This window comes from Azolla caroliniana, unplaced genomic scaffold (assembly GCF_043228905.1).
Source record: "Azolla caroliniana isolate FFs.n. ecotype wild unplaced genomic scaffold, voAzoCaro1.0.p SCAF_7, whole genome shotgun sequence".
NCBI lineage: Eukaryota > Viridiplantae > Streptophyta > Polypodiopsida > Salviniales > Salviniaceae > Azolla > Azolla caroliniana.
Window position 1 is genome coordinate 17,946,384 of NW_028230442.1, and position 23,141 is coordinate 17,969,524.

Consider the following 23,141-nt stretch of genomic DNA (forward strand, 5'->3'; position numbering starts at 1 on the left):
TGACGGAGGAAATTACGGGAGGGTGTGCAACAACACTCTAAGATTTGTATGGTGGCACCATCAATTCTGCAAGTGTAAAAAATAGAAATGATGTTGGGGTTCATGACGGGGATAGAAGTCACTATACAAGGAACCATTGGGCTCAAGCAACAACGAAGGTGCCTGCAAAAATTGGGGAGCAACAAATTCCATGCATTGCTTTGATCGATCATGGATCATATATTAACACGATGTCGTCGGAATTTTACGCTCAAGGACAGTGACCGATCGACAAGAATCATGGGTGGAAGATAAGAGCTGCCACAGAGACTACGGGTGACCTATTCGGAGCATACCCCAATGTGAAGATAACAATTGGAAATGTGTCAGTGAATCAAAATTTCTTTGTGCAGGATCGATCAACCTACCCCGTCATCCTGGGTCAACCATACATCACCATGGTAAGGATGGAAACAAAGGTGATTGATGATGGTTCGGCTTTTGCGAGGATTAAGAGTCAAGATGGAAGAAAGACAGTCCAATTCTTAACCATGAGGCCCAACCACAAAAGAAATAAAGAATGCTTGAGGGAACATCCAATTCAAGAGTTGGATGAAGAATTTTCCCAGGATTTTTAGATAGGGCTTTTACATGTGGGGGTTGTGATAGCCCAGATATGAAAGAAAACCCCATAAATAATAATGTAAAAAAAGATATTCCTTGCACAATCTCATCTAGTGGTGTTACTTTTATACTAAAAGTAGAGAATAATAAAATACAAAAGGTGTTCGAGTACTTTAAGTATTCTGGATTAATAGATGATTATGAAGAAATTCAGGATATGTTTGAAGAATTAAGTTTTGAAGATACAATAACTCATCTGGAAGCAATGGAGGACGACAACGAAATCCAAGTTCCTCTCCGTTCGATCAAGATGTACAAAGTCATTGAAGAAGTTGCTCGAAAGGATCATGAGGCACATGTCCTGACAAAGTATGAGACAGTGGAGAAGAAGGTTCTTCCTATTGTTGCTCCACTTCCAAGGGATAGTGAAAGGGCAATCAAAGAAGCAGCCACAGAGACCCACGAAAGGTGGGACATGTGTTTACTCTAGAAACAATGCAAGGGATGAAAATAGGAGTTGTTGGTCGTATGACCTAAGCAAGGAGTGCGAGTGTATAACCTTCGGCGGTTGAATAGTTAAGTTAAACAGTGTGGTACCTAAATAATAGTATAAAAGAGAATAGTAGGAGAGGAGAAGAGAGAGAGAGAGGGAGAGAGGGAGAGAGAGAGAGAGAGAATTCAAATTTCAATTTATGTAAGAAAATGTCTTTTGGCAAACATGTTTCGCTCTATATGAGCTCATCAGTGCTACAGACCATATACAAAAATGTGAGAGGCTTATATAAGGGAAGATGAAAGAAGAGAGAAGGGGAGTGGTGGGGATGGATGAGGGGGGTTTTGAATGTGTATAAAGGAGGATGTGGGAGTTAGGGAGGTAGTGAATGTAGAGAGGGATAGCCTAATGAGTTTGATGGGAAGGGATGATTTGGGGATCTATTATATTTAGTTCTAATAGATAGGTAGCAATAGTAAGTGTGATGTTTTAATGGGGATTTGGGGATCTAATATATTTAGTTTTGACTAGATAAGAATAGAGTGATTTGGATTTGGTCCAACATATGAAAGGCTTAGGAATGTCTTTTAGTTGGGGATCTTGGCTAAGGTTGGCGTGTAAGTCTTGTAAAAACGAGTGGATGCCTAATTTAGGGGAGTTTTTAGAGTACCTAAGCTTGAATATGGTAGGTGTAACGGAAGATTTGTTTTTATGCTTATGGACGAGAGTATTCCTAAGGGAGAAATGATGTTTTTTAAAGGCTTTAAGGATGAAATGGGGTGGGTAACCTCGGCTAATGAGTCTAAGGAAGAAACAATTTTTCATTTCTAGGTACCCTATAGGTGTGCTTTCTCTAACTAGGTAGTGTTTTAATTCGTTTGAAATAAAATTTTGTTTAACATGTATGGGATGGTCTGAAGAGAAGGGAAGATATTGATAGGAATTTAATGGTTTTTGGAAATAATTGAAGGAGAACTTAGAGTTCTCTAGATTGATCCAAATATCCAAAAAAGGGAGCCTAGTGGGGGACGTATGGATCGTAAGTTTAATAGAGTTATTGGTTATAAGGCTATAGAAATTGAGGTAGTCTAAGAGTTGGGATTTCATACCTGTCCAAACCCCGAATGCATCATCTATGTACCTAGTAAAATAGAAGAGATGGGGTGTGGTTTGTGAGTTTTCTAAGTGTGATAAGAAAATGCATGCATAGACAACTGAGAAGTTGCTACCCATGGTTGTTCCTTTGATTTGTTGGTATATTTGATTATCGAAGGTCAAGTAGTGATACTCTAGGGTTAGAGCGCTAAGGGTATATATAAGATTAGTCTTGCTTGGCTAAGGAAAAATGGGGGGAGATGATATGACGAAGTGCTTCGAGTCCTAACTTAGGGGGGATGCTAGGATAAAGGGATTCTACATCAAAAGAGAAGATGAAACTGTTAGGAGGGGGGGTTAGTTGTTCTAGTTTTTGGATGAGGGAGTGTGAGTCTTTTAGGTATTGTTTTTGGAGTACTAGGATGGGTAAAAGTTGAAAATGTAGCCATTTCGAGGTTTGCTCGAATATCGAGTTATTATAAGAACGGATGGGTCTAAAGCTAATGGGTGTTTTATGGAGTTTAGGGAGAAAGTAAATATTAGATACTTGATATCCCTTTAGGGGTTTATGGAGTATGTAATTAGCTTCGATAAAGGAAAGTGTTCCTAGATTTTTTTGCACTATACTATTTAGGCGATATAAGAGTTCTTCTAATGGAAAATGGGTTACTTTTCTATAGGTGGTGGTATTTGAGAGGTGGTTTATAGCTTTTTCATAATAGGTATCTTTGTCTAGAACACATACTCCCATGTTCTTATCAGGCGGAAGAACGATAATTTGGTTGTTTTTCCTAAGGCTCTTAAGGGTTGTGCGAAGGTGAAATGGTGTCCTAACGGGTTTGGGTATAGGTTGTTGGAGTTTAGACAAAAGGAGGGTTTCATGTTTTTTAATAATATTTTCAAGAGGGGGATATTGAGATGGTGGATTCCAGTTAGGATTTGGTAGTTTAAATGGATTAAGAGGGGGTGATTCCATGTCTCTAAAGAAATGTTTTAAATGTAAAGATCTACTTAAACTAGCAAATTCTTTAACGATAGTATTAGTGGAAGATAGAGAGGATGGTGGAATGTATTTGAGTCCTAAGCTTAGCAATTGTGTTTCATTATTTGTGAGGGGGTGTTTAGATAAATTGTGAATTTTACTTTCTATTCGAAGGGTAGCATTAAGCGGTTTCCAAAACTTTTTTCATAGTCTATTACTATTGGATTTTTTCTGGCGTGGGCAGAAGGGGAAAGATGTATTTGTATTACCTAGCCACATAAAAGTGTCTGGGGTGGAGGTGGTCCTATTAAGAAGATAAAATAGGCGTCTACAAGGATGCACGACGTGTCTAAAGTGTTTGTTAACACGCTTAGCACGTTGTGCTAGTCGTTTTTTGGTAGGCTAGAATGTGGGTTCATATGGTGTGTGGTAGGGGGAGGATTAGTGGGGTGTGGTGTATTTTTATAATGTTTATGATTAGGAGGATATGAGGGAGGGGTGGTGTGGTGTGGTGGGTGAAGGGGGTTTTTATATTAGAGAGGGGATAATAAGAAGGGGGCTTATTAAGATACGAGGGAGGGGTAGAGTATGAGTTAAAGGGGGGGGGGGCAAATGAAAATTAGATAAAGGAGGGGGAGGGATAGTATGTGAATTAGGGGCAAAATAGGGGGGGGGGGGGAGGGGGGCATGTTAGATTATCGAGAAGTAATGCAGGGGCATGGATGAGATATGGAAATAATTGAGAGGGAGAGGGGAGGGGAGGAGGCATTTGTTCATAGAGGTTGCCTCCATATGAAGACAAAGGGGGATGTGAGGAGGGAGCAGAGAAAGGGGAGTAATTAGGGTTCTGAAAACATGAGAGGTGAGGCTGTTGTGAGCATGGATGAGGGGTTGGAAGGAGGGGCAGCACAAATGTCTGTCGACTGCCTTGTGCAGTTCCAAACAACACGCCATGTAGGGAGGGGGAAGGGTGCACGAGATGGTTGTCCAACACAGTCCCATATTCGTTTACAATAGGGGGGGGGGAATGATTGATGAAAGAGGTCGCGATCAACTGCGGCATGTTGTTGAGTATTGTGGGGTGGATCACGTTTCTGTGATGTCCAATTATCATAGTGCGTACCATGTGTACGGTGAAGAAGGGGCAGCAGCGGGAAGTTTTGTTGGCGGCTTTGATTCATAATAGAGTGTCGAAATTGTTGCCTTGAAATGTTTGGCAGGTGTGGCTGACAATAGTATGGTGGATGGAGCTCGGGTACGGTGTTAGGAGCCAGAGGACTTGTATGAGCGGGGAGATGACTGAGGCCTATCGTTGCGAATGGTTGTGGTGAGCGGTAATGGTGCAGTTCATTATTGGGAAAGTGTGGGTTATGGAAAAGAACTTGATGCCCACCGGGGTTGGGATAAGGTTTAAATGCATGTTTAACCTCATTAGTTGCGGTGTTGCAGGTGAAAAGGAGGTTAGATGCTCGGTGACGAGGACATTGCGCTTGTTTGGAGTTATTATTAGAGCGGTGGTTTGGGTTAGGGTGAGAGTTAGGAAAAGGGTTAGTGGTATTTTTGGAATTAAAGTTAGTGTTTGGGTTAGATTTAGGTTCTAGGTTAGGGTTTAGGGTAAAGTTTAGATTCTTTTTGGGGTTGGGTGTGGGTGTGTGATTAGAATTTTTATTTAGGTTAATAGTATGGGGGACCGAATTTTTAGTGTTATTTATCTCAGCTTCTATAGGAGCAATGTACGAGGGACTGTCATAAAACATTTCATTATCATTTTCTTCTTCCCCTTCATACATTGTAACGTCTATATTTCTAATATTAGGGTTTTCATATCTATTTTGTGCTCTTGTTTTATCTCTAAGTTTCGTGGATGTTCTCTTAAGTGTATCATCAATGTTGTGATTTAGTGCGAAATCGTCACACATTTTTAGGATTTCAGAGCCGAAATCTTGTAGTAACGTATTAATTGTTTCTTGAAAATTAGTAGGCTCAACATATGATGACACATCCTCAAAATGTTGGGGTTCTTGAAGGATGTTCGCAAAGTGGGGGGGGCATTGCTATCGAGAGTGGACATGCTCCCTATTCGAGTGGTGTACTGACCCGCACTCCTTGTTGGCCGTAAGGCACTAATGCTAAAAAGAACCCTAATATTCTACGGAGCTTCGCACCTAAGCGTTGCAGTCAGACCCACGGTGTTGCGGGCTAACCACCTAAACTTGTGTGGCACCATTGAGCACGCTACAAACCTAGGTGTGACGTCTGCAGTCAGTATACCACCCACTTGCGGGTGACCGCCAACCACTTGCGAGGGATCAATGTGTAGCACATTCCTACCTACCTTGGCAAGTCACATGCCATGAGTTTTGTGGTTGTTTGGATGCTTCAAGCATTGCTAGTTAAGCGTGCTTGAGCCAAAACAGTACTGGGATGGGTGACCTCTCAGGATGTCCTGGTTACATCCATGATAGTAAATCGAGAGTGGACATGCTCCATATTTGAGCGGTGTACTAACCCGCACTCCTTATTGGCTGTAAGGCACTAATGCTAAAAAGGATGAAAATAGGAGGGGGTGACTTCCTATTACCAGCTGAAGAAAAGCAATTCAGGGAGATGTTAAAAAGGCATGGAAAGGTGTTCGCATTCCAACCTGAGGAAATAGGGTGTGTGGATCCAGGAATAGTAGAGCCCATGGTTATATTCACTATCCCTCATATTCCATGGAATTTTAAATCAATACCCATGCCTAGGGCTAGAATCCCTCAACCATTAGAACTTCTAAAAGAAAAGATAAGGATGGGTATCTTGGAACCATCAAACGCTCCTTACTCGAGTCGATGGTTCACTATGTTAAAGAAAGATGGGCGACTCCGATTTATCCAAGATACGTAACCCGTGAATAAGGTAACAATCTGAAACTCGGGAGTAGGGCCAATTGTGGATGTGTTTGCTGAGATGTTTGTAGGAAGAGCTATATATTCAATGGGAGACCTTTATTCCAGGTATGATCAATTTCAACTTGCTATCAAAAAGTCGAGATATTACTTCTATCAAGACAACTATAGGGTTAGTATGGATGTGTACCTTGCCGCTAGGAGCGACCAACTCAGTGGTGCATATGATGAATGGAATGAACAAGGTACTTCGTGATTTTATTCCTCACATTACAAAGCCTTTTTTAGATGATGTTTTGATTAAGGGATGCAAGGAGGAAGAGAAGAATGAGGAATTGGACGAAAGTGGTTGCCGACCATATCAAGGATGGAAGAAGTGCAGTTGACCTTATCAGGGGCGAAGTCAATATTTGGGGCAAAAGAGATATTAATAGTTGGTCATATGTGTGTCCCGTATGGGAGAAAGCCATCCCCAACCAAGGTCAATGCAATTCAAAATCTGCAAGAGGAATGTACATCCATCTCAGAAGTACGAAGGTTTTTGGGGGTATGTGTTTTTTACTGTAGATGGATTCCGCATGATGCCCATTTATCTGAACCTTTATACGAAGTCCTAAGAAAAGGAGAAACATTTGAATGGAGTGAAGAGTATTCAGAGGCAATGAGGAAATTGAAGTCCTACTTGGCACAAGCTCCACCATTAAAGCAACCTGACTACACCCAACCCATATATCTCACAATAGACTCTAGTCCCATTGGAATTGGATGGGTGATAAAACAACAAGATAGGGAAGAAAGGTATCCAGTCCGATTCGGAGCGAAGGTTCTTAATGGTCGACAAAGAAAGTATGCACAGGTGAAAAGAGAGCTATGGGGGATAGTAACAACAGTTAAGACATATAGAGATTACTTAATTGGTGCTGAAGTAATAATAGAAACGGATTGTTTGCCGATTCTTTGTATCATAGCTAATTGTGATATTCCAGATCAAGCTATGTTAAGATGGTGCATTTATATTAGATCAATCAACCCTGAAGTTCGACATATATCTGGGAATAGAAATGTAGTAGCAGATATGTTATCAAGAGCAAGGTATAAGGAAGAGGAGATTTTAGACTTAGACAATGAGGACAAAGAACAAACAGTCCTTACCACAAGCATTAGCCGGGAAGGTGGAATGCACTTTCTAGAAGAAGAGTATGAAGAAGAATTCAAGGAAATAGGGAAATATCTGCAAGCCCTTGACAATTTTAAAGGTCGATATGGAAAAGAATTCACACAGTTTCGCAAGAAAGCCCATAAGTTCTTCTTGCATGAGGGATATCTGTGGCGACATCCGAAAACCAAAGCAAGGAAACCCACAAAGAGTAATAGGTTCTGAAGAGCAAAGAAAGGACATAAAGAGAGATCTGCATGACAAAGAATGGGCTGGTCATCGAGGAGTGTGGGCCACTTTCAGTAAGATTAAAGAACGGTTTTGGTGGCCTCAATACTATGAGGAAATAAAAAAGTATGTGGACATGCACTACGAACAACAGGGACATTAGGAGTATGTCAATTCATCTTGGAGGACATTGTTTCTAGATATGGATGTATCGGGAAGATAGTGGCTGATAGGGGAGAGCTCAATTCTGCAGATTCCTAAAGATCAAGATTTTTTCGACAAAGTAGGAATTCGGCTTTCTTTGACAATGGCATACAATCCAGAAGCTAATGGAAAGATAAAAAGGGGGCATGGGCCAATAGTCAAAGCTTTAGCAAAGGCATGTAAAGGACAGGTCAGTGATTGGCCAAAAATCGTACCCTATTCACTATGGACTGATAGGACAACTCACAGCATTGTTACTGGATATATGCCTACAAAATTAATCACAAGCCAGAAGCTGATAATGCCAATTGAAGATAAGATAACTACATGGGTTGTGTTGCCTTGGGAATTAGAAATGAGTAGGGAAGATTTACTTGCTATTCTGATACGACAACTTTCAATCCAGAGCAGAAAACAGAAAAAGCAACTACTAGATTGAAAGAAGCAAGAATCAAGAATAAGGACAGATTTGATAAGATAAAAAGAATACGACCAAGAAAGGTGCAAGAGGGAGATTGGGTATTAGTATATGATAGTAGCCTAGATAATCAATACAATACTATTCGAAAGTTCACAAAATGATGGTTTGGACCTTATGAAGTTAGAAAAATAACAGATAAGGCCACATATTTCCTCAATGAATTAGATGGAACAGAAATTTGTATCTCAATTGCAAGAAAAAGGATTAAAATATTTAAAAGGAGGGAGTCACTAGAACCCGAATTTTATGCAGAAGGAAAAGAACTAAAGAAATCAGAAGAAGTGTTGGATGAACTCTGCACAACCAATGTGTTCAGAGGGGGTGGGTGTCGTGAAGGATTTGCTTCACGATATAAAAATAAACTTAAATATTGTATTCAATAATATTTCAAACACTTGAACCCACAACCTTATAAACCAAGCACAAAGTACATACCACTAGGCAAGGGTATTTATTTTTTGAAATATTGTAAAGAATATGCTTCATGATATAAGAATGAAGCTAAATATTGTATTGAGCAAAATTGAGAGACTTTAACCCTCAACCTTGTATACCAAATGCAAGGTATACACCCCTAAGCTAAGTTATTTGTTTTAAAAAATACATTTCCATCATTGTACTTATCCTATATCTATTTTCACACATGAGAGCTTAAATGAGCATGATGGCTATCATGCATCACATGTAATGCATGTGTACCAAATGGCAATCATGCATCACATGAAAGTCATGCATTGCATGCATGCCATCCTCCCACACATTACCATATGCATAACACTACTTATATAAAGAGGGGCAAGGAAAAGAAGAGAATAAAGAGAAAGTTAGAGAAATAATATAATTAAACAAACAAGTTAGCTCATTTGGGAAGACGCTCGTATTTTGAACTTGGAGTCAAGGGTTCAAATCTAGAGTTTAGCGAAAGAAAAGTCGCATCTTGTGATCGACATTGTAACTTTGGTAAAATATTGTGTTGTTAATATAAAGCTTGTTCTTATAATACATTTTCACTTCTTAAATCATACATTATCTGTTATCTCTTATCTATGCTCATCTGTCTCTCGCACATTACTTCTAACTCTTGTTCTTCCTATCCATAATCTTTCTAACATTGTTGCACAAGCCTTATAAAATATATAGCCAACTCCTTTTAACCTTAGTCCCTGCGACTTCACCACACAAACCACAATTACCCCAATACCGGTCACAACCGAGTTGTACTTTACAGCTTACAGATTAACTTAACAGAGTAGAAATAGATTCAAGATGAGACAGATACAAAGATAACCCAAACAATATTTGTATTAATCACTGAATAGAAAATTATTACAAAAGGTAATGTATGCCGAACATATCTCTCTATCACTCGATACAGTATACATATATGTCTATTTTCTATCTATTTTCCTTTCGTTGTTTGTCGATTTATATAGCCTCCCCTTTTCTTGTCGCGCTTAAACAACCTCCTCCTGATCCCCAGCCTTTATTCATGGTTGCTTGTATTTCGGTTACCTTCCTCGACTGCCAGTACTTGACTAGATTCTCCTTTTCATACTTGACCTTACTCGTCTCCTTTTTAAGATTTGTTTCACACCTCATGCCTTTTGTCCCACGGATAACACTTGCCATGCATGTGGAATAGTGCCTTGCACGTCAAACCCAAACAAAATAAAATCGAGAAATCGAAAATATTGACATCCAAAAAAAATTCTATAGTACACTATTCTTCTTCCAAAATCGATGTGATGCCCTCCGGTTGCTCCGACTCCCTTGGTTTGAGATCGACCAAAAAATCGGCCCTTTGCTCTGTGTTCTCTTGAGCTTCAACTTTTTCCCCCAACTCTCGAGTCGTCTCCTCCTGCTTTGGCTCGTTTGTGTGAAACTCGGCTGAAAATCCTAGTCGTTGGTTTGCAATTACCGCCGTATCTTTCGGAGCCACTTCTTCCTGCTTTGGCTCTGTGGCTTGTTCAACCACTTGTTCCTTCTCCAAGTCCGGGCGCGTTCTCTCTTCCTTTTTCAGCTCTTGTGTTGCTCTCTCGGTCAACACGCCTGTTGAGGCCTATGCCGCGGCTTCGGCTTCCTTTTCGGCTTGGAGGTGTGCACGTTCATAACCTTTTGTTTCAATGGTGAGTAGCAGTTGATCATCGTTGAATTACTCAAGGAGGTTTCCGATGGTCGTGGTGTGGGTTTGTGCCAAGGCTTGGAATTTCGCAATGAGGTTTTCGCGGAGGATCTAAATGTTGTTCTCGTCCATTTTGTAAAATCTGTGGCCCTCTTTTTTCCGATTCTCGGCATCTGCTCGGAAGACTTGCAATTCGGTTGCTTGAGCCGACGATTCTTTCCATCCACAAGCTAGTGTCTCTTCGATTTTCTGATTCAACTTTGTCCGGTGCTTGGAAACCAAAGCCTTTACTTGTGCTTCACCCATCTCGTACTTGGCACGTAGAGTGTCCAATGCCTCTTTGGTAGTCGCAACATCAAGCTCGAGCTTGGCTTTCATGATTTTGTAGGACGTGGTGACCCCAGCGAGTTTTTTCTCCATCACTTCCGTATGTTGGTTGTAGCGTCGGAGGAGTCGATCCGAATTCTCGGCTAACTCCTGTTCATACCGCGGAGATCCGTGTGCTAGTGGAGAGTCTCTGAGAATGTATGTTGTTCTTGCTCTGACTCTTCCAACATTTGGAGTTGCCGACTAAGTGTTGCTTCAGTTCCGTGTGTTCGTGTTGGAGAATGATAAGTTGGTCATTTGTAATGGCAGAATCCCATTGGTATCCCTCCTCAATCTCATGAATTTTAGTTGCGGATGCCTCTTTTGTCGCCCGAAGAGCAAGTGTGGAATTTTCTTCAGTTTCTTGGAGCTTGGTAGTTTGTGTGTCGAGCCATTGTTGGAGTTCGGCCTCTCGTTTTGTTGCCTACTCTCGGATTTGATGGGATTCCTCTTTGGCCATTTGGTAGTGCTCTTTGGCCTTTTTAGTAAGCACTGCTTGAACAATGAACTCTTTTCGTAGTTTGGAGGAGGGACCGCGACCGTTTCTAGAGTTAGGGTCAGGTGGTGTTCGGTGGCTGGCACCGATTCGGTTGTGTCCTCGATCTGGGTGGACACATCCACATGGTTAGGAGCAAGGGATGGGAGGGGGAGGGGGTTGGTTTGCCCGATGGCTTTGAGCCATTGTTCAATCTCAGCCAGGTGGCTTTCTCAAGCCTGCCACAGTTCTGTTGCTGTTTTGGCCTGTTTGCTACTGACAGCCATACCTTTAGTTGTGTGGGTCGTCTTGTCCAGTTCTCTATAAGCTTCGACTAGGACCATGTTGAGCTTAGGTAGTTCGATCCGTATGTGACGAGTCTTAGTTTGTCGTTTCCAGCCGATTTGCTACAATTGTGGCTCCTCTTCCGATTCGAGCTCGTTGGCGACGTAGTTGAACCATTTGTGCCTCGGCATGTTCCTGGGCTATGCGTGCCGCCACGGTAACCTGGAGGCGACGAGAAAGTCAATTAGCTCGTACGCCATGCAGATTGTAAGATCACGCCGAGCTCATAGGCTTCGGCGGGCATATTCCTGAATGTCAACACTTCTTCTTCCGAGATCCAGACTATTGCCCTTACTCTGTATTCCCCTGTCAAAGACTGAGCTTTTATTGTGATGACAGCAACGGTCTTCTCGATTGCGATGACCAATTGGAGGTTCTTGGTCGCGGAGTCCCTTGTCTAGGAGGACATTTTCATCGTGTCCGCTGATTCTTCTCAGAGTCATTTCGATTGCTCCATGGATGACTGCCTGTTGTCATTTGTGGTTGTCCAGGTCTCCTCCTGGCGGTCTTGTCGCAGGCTGGCCGATTTGAGCTTAGGCTTTTCCACCAAAGTAGATGTCTTGGGCTTTTCACACCCCGGTATGGTGATGTTGTCCTCTGGCTCCTGGGCCTTGGTATCTGTGATCGGTCGTGGCGAGGTTGGAGTTCGGACAGGTGTATCATCCTACCATTCCTCTTGAGCTAACTGTAAAGCTCGTTGACATTTTGCCTAAGTGGGCAAGGCGGGGAGGGTGAGGGTTCGGCAATAATCGATAAGTAGAGCACCGATAAGTATGTGTACTAGAGTAAGCAAGAATTGTTTCCCTGCATGGAAAGCCGACAACCCGGTGCGGACTCCTTCCCCTATGATGATTCCCTAATCGATTGCACCGCCTCTATAGGCAATGATGATGATCCCTTCCTTCATCTTTGGCATGATGTATGCGTTAGCATTCACGCAGCTGAACTCCAAGAGAAATCTGGCTAATTCGCCAAAGAACTCGTTAGACCTGCCTTGCGTGCGATACGCCTTTGCCGACACTGAGTACTCCCTGAAATGAGCTTCGAGGACGTTCTGAGGAGAAGCCTTGATGTCCTGTTCCCCACCTCGCTTAAGGCTCAACCCTGACTAGATCTAGTAGTTGGTAGTATCGTGGGTCTAACCCTTTCATGTCGTTGTACGACCATGCAAAGACATCCTTATATTCTGTGAGTAGACCGGCCAATGCCGAGCGTTCCTCGAGAGCTAGCTCCTTTGCGATTCTTAGTGTTCTCAGATCCGTGGTGGTACCGAGATTAATCTCTTCTAGTGTTGACGCCTTCACTCGTTGAGATATGGCTAGTTCACGTTCGAGCGCTTCGCGTGCATGACATAATTCTTCAATTGATTTTGGATCGGGTTCTCCGTCTATATCTCGCTCTTCGCCCACCAGCTCAGAAACAAAAGGGTTGATGGTTGTTACGATGTCGATATCGAACAACGGAACAATCCTCGGGTGATCCTCCAGAAAGTGGTCAACCTCATCATCGACTAGTCCATCGAGCATGTAACACCTTCCGCATACAAGGGAGTGGTGTCATGTGGGGTGTGGATTTGCTCCTCCGTGGCGACATGTACCTTGGTTTTCCCGCGTTGGAACAATATCATATTGTGCTGCCAGTGTTGCTTAATATTGGTCGTGCGTAACCAGGACGACTAAGCAACATTGGGTAGGTGCCAGGAGTATCCAGTCGTAACACCACTATCGAAATTGTGAATGTGTGGCCCCCGAGGATGAAATCGAGGTATTGGATTAAGCCCATCGAACGACCGGAACGTGTATCCGCCATGCGTAACCAAAATGGGCACGGTTCCCATTGGGTAATGTCGAGAACACGACATGTGGCCCTTCTAATGACATTGACACCTGAGCCACCATCGATAATGCAACTGTGTACCTCCTGCCCTTTGATGTTGAGCTTCACGGCGGGGTTTTGGGAGTCCATTGGTGGTGGTCCAGCACTCAACTCGGCAAGGTGCATGGGCACGACCGCCAAATCTTTTCTGGTGGTCAAGGAAACCACTATGTCCTTGAACCGTGGAAGTAAATGAAGAAGCTTATTTAGGGGCATTGATATCTAGCAGCTGGTAAGTGCTTGCCAAGTTGGATCGTCGTCAGTGAATCGGTGGGGCGTGAGGAAGTCGACGCACCGATAGTGATGTCCTTCATCTCAATATTCATGTGGTCGACGTTTGCGTTATTAGCTTTCTTGATCCAGTCCTTCAAGGCTTGCCAGACTTCGTCTTGGACTTCCCATTGCGTGTTTTGTGCCTTGCTTCTTGTTGTGACCTGTTGGACCTCGGTCGTAATGATATTTATTGCGGGTCCTTTGCCACAATCATTGACTAGATACTACATGGCATAATGCCCTAGTTGATTACAGTTAAAACACGTGACTGGCGCTGAGTTGCTCGATTTCCCTTGCTTGAATTCAGTTGTTTGATACGATCAAGGGTTTTCTTCTATGGACGGCACGGCATACAACTATGCTCAGTGGGAGTCATCCTAGGGTTCAGTGTGGGAAGGCGGTCGATGATGATCTAGACGTGGTGGGTCCTGACGTCGATTATTCGAGGGTTGTCGATTATTTCCCGATTGTCAATGACCTCGATTATGTTGGGGAGGCCGTCGATCGTGCCTTTGGTATGAACGATGTCTCTATTCGTAATCGTCGTCCCAATCGTAGTCGTAACGATAGTAGTCATCTACTAGTCGATAGTGGTCCTCTTTAGACCGGTATTGGTCGTCCTCAATTCGAGACCTAACATCTGGCCAGTAATGCTCCTCCTCGGGCCGGTACCGATTGTCATGCCGATAGTGATCTTCCGCAGGTTGATGTCAATCTTCACATCGATGATGATCCTCGTACCATGGTCACTTGTCTTTCCGATTCCTAGGTGGCAGACGATCACGATCATCCTGTCAAGGGCGATCATGGCGAGGCTCGATTTGGCATACCGGAGTGGCGGTTGTGCGGTTGAGCGGTTGAGCATATTATATTCACACTGTTCTACCACATGTGCCCAGGAGTGGTAGATCGGGCAATGTGGTCGAAGAGCGCAATCTACGGCCAAGTGGCCGAAATTCGAGCATGTCGTGCATTGGGTTTCTTCAAGTGTTGGCAAGGTGCTTTGGAGGGAACCCATAGAAAAAGAGGTACTATGCTAAGCTCTATCCACAACGAGGACGTGGGCAACCACTTGCTTGATTGTCTGTTGTGAGAAGTCGGTTAAGGCTAAGGTCGTGCAAAGAGGCTCCCGTAATCCTGCAAGAAATGTGTCTTTTAGATGATTCGCGGACACATCTTGAGCTAGCTGACGATAGAGATCCTGGATGCGGATCGTAAACTGTGAAACCGTTTCATGTGGTTCTTGTGCGATAATGTAGAACTGGTGGACCAGTTCTCACTTAGGTATCTCACTATGGAAAAGTTTGAGGAATCAAGTACGAATGTCCTGAAACATCGCAAATTCCCCGAGATCATGGCAGGAATAACATCGTGTTGTTGGTCCATCGAGGGATAGTGTGAACTCTGTGATTTTCAATGAGTCAGCATCATCAATGGTGAGACGCTGCATCGAATGGTTGGCTTGCCTGGTCGACAAAAAAGTTTGGATGTGTGATTCAATGTCGGGGCCATCCGTGTAACGCTTGTACAAATATGACATGGTGTTGAAGTCTGGATCTTTGGGTAATGCAAGAAAGGGGTTGTATTCGTCTTGGTTGACTTCGAGGGACTATGAGGAGAAACGAGTTTACAGCCTATGTTTGACTACGTGTCTGGTGCCGACGGCGGAGAGTGGTGCGACTCAAATATCTCCAGTGACGATTGTTGCATGAGCATGGAGTCGGAAGTGCCCTCGGTTGGGTCTGCTTGGCAGGATGGTATCTGAGAACGCGTGATGTGGATGGGCGCCGTAATGGAGACTGGGGTTTCCTCCTACATTGTTTGTTGTGACCTCACAACATCCCACTAGGCATGCCAAGATTGTGTTATCTCCCTCTCGGAGAAACACCTTCGATTACCTCACTGAGTAATCAGGTCAAGGAATCTGGTTGCGTAGGGAACTAAGATAGGTCCGAGTAGGGCCGAACCATTACACGATAACCGGTCACAACCGAGTTATACTTTACGGCCTACAGATTAACTTGACAAAGTAGAAAATAGATTCAAGATGAGATAGATACAAAGATAACCCAAATAGTATTTGTATTAATCGCTGAATAGAAAATGATACAAAAGGTAATGTATGCCGATTATATCTTTCAATCACTCGATATTGTGATGGACAAGTATACTAGAGCGGAACGAAGACAAGAATAAGAACTAGGAGAGAGGAAAAAGAACAAGAACTCAAAATTATGATTCCATAACTGGTGTCGTTCACCTTTATTAGAATCAAGGTGCACCTGAGTATTTATACAAGAAGGTAGGTCTATGTATGCCCACTAGAAATAGAGTATGCATGAGGATGCATGCATGCTAGGAATAGAGAATGCATGAGGATGTATGCAAGCTAGGAATAGAGGATGCATGCAAGTTAGTAGCTTAGTGGGTAGGATTGCCCAATGGAGACTATGAGGTCTTGGGTTTAATCCCTACCTTCCATCGTGCCATATGTCCATGACAAATACAATATACATATATGTCTATTTTCCTTTCGTTGTTTGTCGATTTATATAGCCTCCCCTTTTCTTGGCACGCTTTAACAGCCTCCTCTTGATCCTTGACCTTTATTCATGGTTGCGTGTATTTTTATTACCTTCCTCAACTACCAGTACTCAACTAGATCCTCCTTTTCATACTTGACCTTACTTGTCTCCGTTTTAAGATTTGATTCACACCTCGTGCCTATTGTCCCACGGATAACAATGCAAGCGTCCTAAAATCTTGCATCACCTTGAAAACCTTGCCAAAAGGCCAAAAATTACACATCGAGATTACAGAAGAGGCACAAGATATTTTTGATTCATTGCCAAATCGAGATCTAGTCTTGTGGAACACATTGCTTTCAGGATATTCCGAGTTTGGGCCAAATAACAAAGTGCTACATTGTTTTACACAAATTCAGTTAGATGGTTTATTTCATGATGTTATCACATTGACATGTATAGTGAGAGCTTGTGGTAATTTGAAGTAAATTATTATTGGACAAAAGATACATATCCATATCTTATTGATAAAGCAAATAATGTCTATTATTTTGTGTACATGCCAAATAAACATGAAGACTAGTCTTCAACACTTCCTTCGAGCTCTTCCGCAATAGATCATCGACAATCACTCAACCAGTCTTTGATATTATAATTGCTTTACACTATATGCTTCCTCCTCGAAGATATGTAGGTTGTAAACCAGTTTTTCATTGACTTGGTAAATTATTGTTCTTCAACACCTGTTACAATTGTTGCATTTGTAGACAACAAATCTACCATGATATGCATGCACTTTGAAATTTCTTCATCTCCACAACCCCTCAACAATCCGCTTTATTAGAAGAAGCGAATAATCCATCAATAGTCCGGTTTATCACAACTTTCATACTCTCACATTAGGCATGTCGGCTTCCGATTTATCATAACCTCACACCATCTTCGACCATCCTTATCCCCACACTATCTTCAGTCATCTTTCGACCCCCACACCACACCATCTTCACTCATCCTTATCCCACAAAGAAATTCCATATGTTTCAATCCTACCACCACACCAACATCACTTGTCCTAATGATCAACATAAATCTTCTTCATTCAACAGCTCAAGCACACCAATCATCTTGCCATCTCACTGATTTCCATCAAACATCCTGTATAGACAACAAAATTTAGTGTAAATAATTTCCTGACCTACTCATGATAATCTGCTTCAACCCCCACACCATCTTCACTCATCCTTATCCCTCAAAAGAATTTGCTTCTTAAGTCCACATCAAACATCTCGCCGATTACCACCAAATTCCTGTACAAATAGCAGCAAAATTATTATAAAATGTTTCCTCATCCCCTCATATATTTGCTTCAGCCCCCACACCATCATCACTCATCCTCTCGTCATGGCAACATGTTATAAAGACAAATAACTACATGACAACAGCGACAAGTAGATCCTGTTTGCTGCATTTCCTAAGAAACCTAAAATCTTCTTCATTCCGACCACATAACTTCTCACCGACCAGCTTGCCATGTCGTTGACTACCACCAACATCCACCACACCAACATCACTCGTCCTAATGATCAACATAAATCTTGTTCATTCAACAGCTCAAGCTCGCTAATCATCTTGCCATCTCACCAATTTCCATCAACATCCTTTGTAGACAACAAAAATTTAGTGTAAACAATTTCCTCACCTACTCATGATTGATAATATGCTTCAACCCCCCCACCATCTTCAATCATCATTATCCCTCAAAATAATTTGCTTCTTAAGTCCACACCAACCATCTCGCTGATCACCACCAAATTCTTGTACAAATAACACCAAAATGAGTATAAAGTGTTTTCTCATCCCCCACACCGTCATCACTCATCCTCTCGTCATGGCAATATGCTTGTAAAGACAAATAACTACATGACAAAAACAACAAGTAGATCCTGTTTGTTGCAATCCCTAAGAAACCTAAAATCTTCTTCATTCCGTTCACATCAACACCTCACCGACCAGCTTGCCATGTCGCTGACTACCACTAACATCCTGTACAGACAACAAAAAGAAAAAAGACGTTTAAAAAGTTCCTCTCCACAACAACATCACTTATCCTAACAACAACAACATCGTTTATCCAAACAACAACAACATCGCTCATCTATGTTATGTCATGTTATTTGTACTAAAGACGGTGGCGGTGGCGGGAACAACCAACGAGGTGGTATGTAATTCCACTTGACATTTGCGGCTTCATTCAACATAATACGAATTCTCATTCTTTTCTTATTAGTTGTGCGTCCAGAACCCTTATAACTATCATAATCACCTTTAACCGTATGTACCAATAAGTCCCAAAAAGACTTTACCTAATCCATGATGTGAATGTTTTCATCATTGTATAGCTTGGAACACCTAACTTTCCAAAGAACCCATAAAACCAAAGAAGAGATAAGCTGCCAGACGTAACTCTGGGAGAAAAACTTGATTCCCTGCAAGGAGCTTGAAGTAGATTATACTTGTAAACTTCTGACATGTAATGTTTATGAAGAATAATGATGATGATAAAAAGTCATTTGTTGATCCAACCTTCCCCAAAAGACTGCACCCCACGTGAAAATCCCCGATCTATACTTACGACCTAGTAGCCTAAGAATTCGAAACCTTTTTTTTTGTGACAACACATTCCCAAAATACATGATGCATTGACTCACATACAAAACCACACATAACGCATGACCCATCAATCACAAATCCCCTCAGCAAATCACCTACTGGCAACGCATAATGAATCATCAACCAACGAAAATGTAATATCTTGTTCATACATTTAGCTGACCAAAAATGTTTCCAAAACATCAGCATATGAGAAGATGAGACATTACCTTCCTCCCAATACTTTTTTCCAGCAAGTACTGACTCGGTCTGACTCAACATAAAGTTTCTCCCGAACGCCACCAAATATGTGAAGAATGGGAGGACCTTAGTGGAATTATTAGGCATGGACAATTTCCAACCATAATCCACTAGATCCCATTGCAGATCAGCAAGTCGCCTAGAGTGTGAAACCCAAATATGAGATGAATAGTTAGCAATTAAGGGACTAGGGTCAATAAACAATTTTTTATCCAATCTAGCAATTACTCACACTAGTAACTGCTTTGTAGCGGACATAATTGGAGACTCGTCATATACTAATATCAACCTACCATTATCCAACACTTCATAAAAATAGAGGCTGCCATTTTGATGATATATCCGAGCTCCTATAAGTATATTAAGTGTTGAGAACATACCATACCAAATCTGAAAATGATCGAACTACAAAGTTGGCACTATGACCTGATACACCATGGACAATTGAGATACCATTATGTTTGCCTCTCTTAAGTTAGACAACCTATTCTTTTGTTCTTGTGATGATGTCTACAAAAACTTTATCCAATCCACAACCGTACGGGCCGGACCATTGTCCATTGCAGCCCAAGATAACCTAGGCCTTAGACCCAAAACACATGCGGCTTCATCCGAGGATAATTTTTTGGTGGCAAGAAAACAAGTGCTTGACGAAGACTTTCCCATGCCTGAAATATTCCATTAAAGAAACGTAATGATCCAACATTGGACTTGGGTAATGGAAAATCTGCATTAAAAAACCATCTAAGACTATCATTCCATTGACCACCTACTGATGACTTGACCTTATGTAAATGCCGAATCCATAACTTTTTCCATAACTCCTCTCCTAGCAATAAACTCCTAACAACATGTTTAAAAAGTAAGGCTTTACTTGATGCATCAGAGAAATTGTCCACAGCCTTTTGCACTTGTGCCAATTTTAATTGTGAGGCCTGAACATATAAAGTTGCATCATCAACAAACTCGCTATCCACGATAGCATATGACTATGGTAGTGCTAACCCTTTAATATTTACATATTGAGAATTTGGATGTACAAAAAATGCTTCAAATACTAGTAAAAACAGGAAAGGAGCAAGTGGACATCACTGTCGTAATGATCTTGAAATCGAACAACAAGACTTAAAGAGGCCGAGAGGATACTATAGAGGTATGAAACTAATAATGCGACGGTGCATATTGTGAACAAGCCCCGCCCAATATTGGTTTAAAATATTGAGCTTGACAAAACCCACTATGTGGTATAATGTATCGGTCCAATGCTCATATTGTGATTGCCAATACCCTGTGAGTAAATGTAAGCATATAGTCGGCATTCAGATGAGTATTGAGAGGCACATGCCACATATATGTGGGTCGTTGCCTTTTATAGACCATGTGGCCCATATGCCCAGTGACCATTTCATAGAAATAGAAGTGGAGACAAACCCTAGTGCATCATATATGGAGGAATGGGAGTCAAAATTACAAATGAGCGAGGTAGTTATTCAATGTCTCAAGCAAGGGTTACTGTTACGGGCATGACCATATAATATCCCGTGGTGAGAATTTACCGTAGTATTCTATACACGTGGATAAGTGTGAGGGTACGAGAGTGTAAAGAAGGGGAGGATTACTTTTAAATCCTCGGGATTGAGACAACCCATTAGGCCAAGTGTCAACTTGCCTGGGGGCCTTGGGTATCGCTATAAATAAGAGGCCTAGCTACCCTCATTTGATTATCTGGTTGACTACGTCGAGACTCTGTCTTGTGGTGGGTCAACTCTTGTAGCGAGCGCGCCAACACCAGGTACGACTCGACGCCATGGCGGTGGTATGGGACGCCGATCGAGGCTCAAGTCCATCTTGATCCCTTCGCTCGGGGGTGGTCAGGTGGATCGGCTCCCTTCTTTCTCTCTCTCCTCTCTATCTAGATCTATCTATTCATCTATATTCTATCCTTATCTAATGCTTACATTAGTCTATGTCTCTAATAGTTACAATTCCTCGACCATGCAAAAGTTTTGGCATGTATGGCGTCCATTTTAGAAACAAGACAAACGGTGGTGTATCACGTTGGTGCATCAAAACCAACCAATGAAGAAGATAGTGGATCCATAAGGCAAAAGCAAGCAATTGGTGCAAAGAGAGGAGCATCAGTCGACATTTCACAAGATCTTATTGGCAATTCCCCAAACACTTCCAAAACCCACACCCGAAAAATGCAAAGAGGTGCAAGTCAAGCTAGGAGGTGGTTGCCAATATGTCTGACAGAGAAGATTTGATGCTTGCATTATGATGCCTTGACCTTTAGATCAAGGGACTCGAATGTTGATTGTTGCAAGAATTGTGGTTGCATCTTGTTGTCATCTCCAGATGAGCCATAAACATGCTTGAGTAGTTTTGCAAACCATTGCAATTGGGTTTACGAATGAAGTATGTTTAAAGTGGATTTATGTTAAAAGTATGTTTTAAGTTTTATGTTTCGAGTATGTTATAAGTTGATTTATGTTTTAAGTTTTAAGTTTTAAGATGATTATTTATTGTAAAGACTAAGTTTTAAGTATGGTGAAGTTCGTTGATTTTGGAACTTTTTATGTTGGATTGTGTGACTGTTTAATCTGTTATTGTAAGTTTTAAGTTTCAAGATTAGACTTATTTGAAGATTTTGGTGGAAATGATACATTTGGTTGGGCAACCTGCAACGGTCAAGGTTGGGCGACCAAGGACTCAGAATTGGGCAACCTCTGAGAGATTTTTTTCACGTTGTCGTGTTGTTACACGCATGCGTATAGAACGAAGTGGGACCACGGGGGTCTTGGACCGAGGAATAACCGATCAGGAGTAGGCGCAAGAAAGACAACAGTCGTGCCTCCACACACACACACGCAGATACACAGAAACCGCAACCGAATGAAACAACGGGAACGAGACGAATGCGTATATGTATATATATTCTAATGAAAAAGGGGTTACAACCGGCAGGCCGGTGAGCGACAAATCTCCTACGCCTACGCACACGCACACAGAGGAGCAAGATGGAGACTCTGCCAGAAGCACTCAGGCGTTCCGCGGAGCAGAGTCGGCCTCTTGAAAACTTGCACTAAGCAAATACAGAGGAAGACGAAGGAGAAGAGCTCGGTCCCAGTCCGACAGCACTTCGTCCTCGACTAAAACGATCCCTTTTACGATTCCTCTCCCTCTCTTTTATAGCCCAAGGAGGGAGGCCGTTACAACTTGTTACATTATCTTTATTCTTTGTCCTTTCGGACAGAGATATGCCTCGACTTCCTACCGATCAAATCCGTGCAACCTAGGATATTCACATCAGCCGACTTGTACCTAAATATGTATATTACAACAAAACTTGTGCCCGTGTGTAAGGGCCGGTTCGTGCACATCATTCTCCGATTCCGCCTAGGGACGGTTTTCTCCATGACAACGCGTTCTTTCTTATCCAAATCGGACGATGCAGATCACACGCGCCATGCTTCGAGCGACTTGCACCGTCTTTGGCCATGATTCCCTCGCCAACCCTATTTATGATTTGGTGTATAATAGACACAAACATACATACATATACATATACACATAGATTGACGTATTTGCATTTGAGGGGCCTCCTCCACGAATGCAAACAAATATGAATATGATTGGTTGTAAAAGTATTAGTTTTTTTCTTCTTTTTTTGAAAAAAAAAATCGTTTTTTTTCTCGAATGAACAACAAATTGCATCCTCACCTCCCCCTCCATCCTGTTTGTGATGCCTAAATCCTCACGTCCCCCCTACATCTTGTTCTTGGCTTGAAATTTGGGGTTTCTATTGAAAACCCTAATTTTAGTAAAAACCCTAATTTCGACCACATTTCCTCTTCATGGCCAGCATCCTCGGACTCTCCTGCTACATCCTCTGCGCGATGGATGTGGTGATGTTCTCAATCTTCACACTTAGGGTTTTGTAGAAACCCTAAATTTGGCTAAAACCCTAATTTATTTAATTATTAGTGAGTTCATTAACTTTTTTTAGTGAACTAATCAGTTATTAATTCTTTTTTTTTAGTGAATTAATTAATGTACTTTATATTATGTAAAAGTAATTTTGAGAAACGAATGGTTTTATAATATTCTTGGGTCATTT